Source organism: Ruditapes philippinarum, unplaced genomic scaffold (genome assembly GCF_026571515.1).
Source record: "Ruditapes philippinarum isolate M1 unplaced genomic scaffold, ASM2657151v2 ctg1116_1_1_1_1, whole genome shotgun sequence".
NCBI classification, from domain to species: domain Eukaryota; kingdom Metazoa; phylum Mollusca; class Bivalvia; order Venerida; family Veneridae; genus Ruditapes; species Ruditapes philippinarum.
The window spans coordinates 269,364-275,384 of NW_026866607.1; positions in this window are offsets into that span (position 1 = coordinate 269,364).

The window sequence follows — 6,021 nt, forward strand, 5'->3', positions numbered from 1 at the left end:
TAACAAAAGTAATGGTTTTGTCCAGATTTTAAAATGGACAAGTCCATTTAAAATATCAAGTGCAGTAAGGGTTAAAATATCATGTTATTAATATAATTATATTTATGTCGCTAAGATCCTGCTAGCAAAAGCACTTTACCCTAAGCCCAAATCACTTTTCAAATATCTTTTCAAATATCCCTTGGATCCAGATCTAAACACAAAATAAAGGAATCTATCTAACCATTAAAGGGTTCATGGTTCTACACTCGGAGATTTAAACCTGAAATAATTAGCACAGTGGTATCTGAGGCCATCTCCCTATCCCAACATGGCAGCTGGACATTCACAAAATGACATTTAATTCATAAAGGTTAACTAGCCAACAAAACCAAATATGTAGTCAGACAGCCTTTAGACTAGTCAAAGCAGTATTAATTGAGTCTGAGGGCCAGCTTTTATATCATGTACTAAGTAATACTGGTAGCAAATGCTGTTCAGTCTTTTAAAACCTTTCTTGCAAATGCAAAGCAGTGATGGTCATAGTATGAAGCTTATAAAATGTTGTCCATAATTGTATTAACTATCATGTACAACTGTGTAGATGTAAATATATATAGAGGAATATTAATTCATAAACTTACTCAATTTCTCTTGTAATTAACATAATAAAGCAGTTTGTTAAGCAGTGCACAATAACATGAAGTTCTTAACAATTTTCTTATGATGAGTTAAAATGACATTCAGGACATGTCATGTCTATAATACAATTTAACAAGCAGTTTACTTGATTTCACCATGAAAGCAAGTGTAGTCAGTTGACACAATATTAATGTACAATGTACAATTAATATTTTCCCAATGATTTATTATTTTAACAAATATACATGTAGGCTAAAAACAATGCAGCAATTTTGACAGAATAAAAGAGTGAGACAAAAGTCAGTATGTCTTTAATATTATAAATATTTTAAAGCTTTAAATGAGATTTAGACCTGAACTTCATCTGGCAAAGTACATGTAGTCTTGTTTTAGATATGCCAAACTAAAACAGTACATTTTGCATACTTAATGCTTTGGGTATGGTTTGTACACCCGACTATGTAATGGAATATACCGGTAAACAAAATATTTTTTTTACAGTTTAACATTTATAAATATGTATTCAATGTGTTAACTTACACATGTCAAAACAAAATATAAAAATATGGGAAAAGATAAAGGAAACTGTTAAACACATAAACTTATTTGATAATTGAAACTTTTGGACTTATAAAATGAAAACAAGACAAGATTAAGTACATGGTTTTTTGGACTTGGAAAATGAAAATGAGACAATAAAATGTACATAAAATGTGCATTTGATACAGATATTTTTGGACTCAGGTAAAGAAAACAAGGCTAATTTGAAAAGACTGGATCAAATAATGATTTACATTGGAGCAACACATGGAGCAAAAGCTTTCTTAAAAAAGTTTTTGGAATGCCTGCTAGAATTTATTATAATAGATATGAAATTCTAAAAAGCAATGTTAAAGTAATTTTTGATCTTCTTCTCCACCACTTGAAATAATGGACTTTTGGGTGAGACCTTAAAATGAAGTACCCATGCTCTACATCTAAAAGGATCAGATCTGCCTCTGAAACAGGGATTAAACTTTTGTATTGATTGACACTGTTAAAAATTATAGAGGTTATCATAATGTATTGATTAACAGCAGCACTTTTTTTCCTTCTATAAAATGTGCATTAAGCAGTGACCAATTTATTAAAGGCATCTTCCCCAAAGGAAAACTAATATCTGTAAAATCATGTTGATTTCTACTTAAATTAAATTAAAAAGTTTTATATCCCTTTTACAATAATTAAATGTCATCCCCCAATTTCATCATTCATGTGCCCCTTCTCCTACCTGTGAAAAAAAAAAATCACTGAAAATCAGAAGTTTCATCACAGAACTATTGAAATCACGGCTTAATTTACAAATATTTATCGGCGGCACGAAATACCCAAATATACCCAAATATTGCCCAAATATACCCAAATATAGCAATATTTATTTTTGTTTGTATAAAATATAGATAATAATGAGAAATAAATAAATATTTATAAAATAATATGACTTAGCCTGCTATAACTTTAATTCATTCCGTTGAAATGGGCAGTTAAGATGTTGTAAGAAAATAAAGTTGTACGTGACATTTGCTTATCTACAATATAGGTTCTTTATACTTTGTACTTGCAAATTTAATTCAAGATATGATATTTGTTGTCCACACTTACATTTTAAGGTGTAATTTTGTTGAAATTTCATATCATACAGAAGAAGAATGTCCATGTTATTAAAAAAATAGCTTTAATAAAGTACATATACTGTATTTTGGTTCAAAACACAATAATAAGAAAATGTATATTTGGGTACAAATGATTATATCTTAGTGAAAGTGTATATTGTATTCATGATTAAAACAGCACTTTTTTAGTATAAAACATTTATTTTTAGTATAAATGGGCAATATTTGGGTATATTTAGGCAATATTTGGGTATATTTGGGCAATATTTGGGTGTATTTGGGTATATTTGGGTATTTCGTGCTGCCCATATTTATCTGTTATTGTAATTTTTATATTCAATATTTCATTTTATAGATTTTGACACTTTCAAGCTTAAATCTGTTTTGATTTTATAAAAGGGAAATTACAAAAAAAATATTAAAACATTTATGATCAAATAAAAACTGGCAAAAACTATAAAAAGAAAACAATTATAAAAACAAAATTTTTAACCTTTAATTTAAACATTTCACATAAAAGAGAAAAAGATCTAAACAGTTTTGAGAGGTAGCAAGTTTCTTGTTATCATCAAAAATGTTTACTTCACATAAACACTTTCATAGAGATAGTTATCATCAAGTAACAGGTGGTTCATCAAATCAGAAAGTGGGTGGGGTTGTCAAAATTTACCTGTAATGACGTTTCTTTCATCTGCAAAGCTACTGTCTCACGAATTTTCGCGGCATCACCACGTCTGTGGAGAGCCTGGGTGAATTTCCTATCACCCATTGTCTTAAAAAGCGATTATCTGCTAATTGGTAATCCCTAGGACAAGGAAGTTGACGTTTTCCACCATGTTGATGAAATTTATTGTGCAAGGGAGACTACTCGAGATGCCCAAATCTAAAGATGGCTGCATTGTTAAAGAAGCGGGCTCTAGCCGAGTATAGTCAGGTCATCCAGGTATAAGATTTAGCCAGATTCTTCTTTTAACTGTAATAACATCTTTTCAAAATTGATTATTTATCCTGAAATGGCCACTTTGCTTCTTAAATAACGGAGAAAATCACATTCGTACTCAAAGTACGAAATGTTCAGATTAGCCCCCTGAAAGTTCGTACCCAATGTGAAAAGAAAATCAAGTGCACGTTCTTCTTCCAGTTTATTTTTTAGTTCTAGAATATTAATGATTGAATATATCGGATTTGTTTATAGATAATATTGTTATCATGATTTGATACATAACAGTTATAGCATATTCTAAATGTTTTATCTGTTTGGGTTATTATTGTCCCGTGTTATAACTTATAGTTGTAGGCACATGCAGGTTTCTTTTAGTGTAATAGGCAGTACCCATCCATTCAAAATTAAAGAACACATTGATTAAAGCAACTACTGGATGCTACGCTAGCTAGTGAATGGTAGTGAAGTGTCAATTAGAAATTATGGCCCCTGAGATTTCACACACAAAAAATTACCGTCTTAAAACAATTCCTTTTTTCCAACCCCCCCCCCTTCCTTACTAATATTTTTGAAGCTTGGGTTTCAGAAATGAGAATACAAGTTGTGTCAGTCTGCTAGACTTTAGACATAATGTTGTTGTTCAGAGCTTGGTTTATCTTCTTTTGGTTCTATCTATCATAGTTCAGATTATATTGATTTATGCTTTTGAAGATGAAGCTGCTCTGATAGTGTGTGGACCATATATCTGTATGTTTATTCCTGACCTAACCATAACTGTCTCTTTATCCAACGAAGAAATTGTGTCCTTACTCACAGCATTATGTGTTTTTTTTTAATAACTTATCAACAACTTGGTTTCAGTTTTCTTCCTCGAAACTGTCTGGTACGTTTTAAATATTCTGTTTTAACACAAAATATGTACACAAACGCCTATCTGGCGGATATGCAGAAAAATTTACAACAGACAACAATTATATATTGGCCTCTCTGCTTGACAAGCCCATCAACATAAACAAATAAATTCGATCTTTAACTTCTGTATAACTTACCTTTCACAGTTAATAAATGAAGTGTTTGTACTCTAGTTGCAATCGTTAAGACCCATCAGCATTACTAATTTCAAGTGTTAATCCTTTAAAGTTAACTGACTAACTGTGAGACAAAGTCCTTAAATATATCAAGGACTTTATTCACATCCCATATTTCGGAATACTTTGGTTCATAGGTCTCAAATTAAAAAATTCCACGTAAAACACACCACTACAGGATGGTTCCCAATAGAAATATTTTCCCATTTTACTCCTAGAGATGATTAAGTAACAAAATTATGTGACTGAAAGTGAAAGTAGAGACTAGAGACAAAATATTTTGAAACGTTTCCCTCTCCTTGCCCTTTCTCCCAGTCATGGCAAATCTCTTGTGATGCACTGGAAAGTATACATCACATTTACACTGTACAGTATTACTGTAGACATAAACTGTATTTTAGAATCTTGTAGTGTTTGACAATTGGACTAAAATAACTATTGATTGTATCATAGTTTGGGGACCTTTCTGTTGAAAATGTGTACATATACATGTACAGTGCGTTAACTGGAGTGCAGGTATTAGTTACCAGCACTCCAGAGCATGCCCATTGATTGACTCATTTTTGCTGGGGTTTACTTATTGTGACGGAAGAGAAAGGGAAAGCGACAGAAAATCATATTCAGATGCTCGTTCATTGGTTACTTTTTCCCAGGGTTTCATATTGTGACAACAGGGAACGTGTTTTTATGTTTGACTATGATACAAAAGAGAAAGAACAAAAAAACACTCGGCAATCTGATTAATACTAGGGGGCTACGCCCTCTCGTACAAATCAGATAGCCTTGTGTTTCGATGCTCTTTCTATTACTTATCGAATCTAAAGGATATTATCAATAATAACATTCAAGTATTCAAGATTTCACAGGAAAGTGCCTATCACTTTAAAAACAAAGTTAATAGCCATAGTTAAAACTTTTGATTTAATATCCTGTAATTTTGCGTAATTATTCTTTGTATAGTAATCAAAGAAATTTACTGTATTTTCTTCAGGAAGAGGCGCCTAAGCCCATCAAAAAGTTGCGTCTAGTTCAAAGACCAATTGAACCAGAAATACAACTAAATCTTCAAGGTAATTTTTTTTGTGTTGCCTTGAAAAAGGCGACATATAGGGGTTACTTTTGTTGTCGGCGGCGTCCCCTTAAGCTTGTCCAGAGCATAAGTCAGTCATTATAAGTCGGATTGACTTCAAACTTGGTATGCATGCTTCTTATAATGACTCAAAGTGCATTGCACAAGAACCGGTACTCTACACTTCTTATTTTTGAGTTATTACCCTTTATTAATTTTCGTACTTTATTTTTGATTCAGGCAATTTCTCCAGAATTATAAAAAGCTAGAGACTTAAAACTTCATAGATATGGATGATATCTCTAGATCTTATTGATAAGAAGTGCAGTGCACAGAAACTGCTGCTCTGGACTTCTTCTTTTTTTATATTAGTTATTGCCCTTTGTTAATTTTCATATTTCATTTTTGTCCTGGCCATTTCCCCTAAACGTATATTGCTCACCAAGGGGACACATCCGACTTGCGGGGAGGTTCTAGTTAGTAGATTGGTTTTTCAGTATTTAAAAAAAACATCAGATAGGAACTTAAAGTCTTAAACAGTTCATGACACAGTTTACTGATGTACATGTTGGATCAAATTAAACATTTTTTCTACAATTGATCAGTAATCTTAAAATCAAATTTAATATATATCTTCGGGATGGAAAT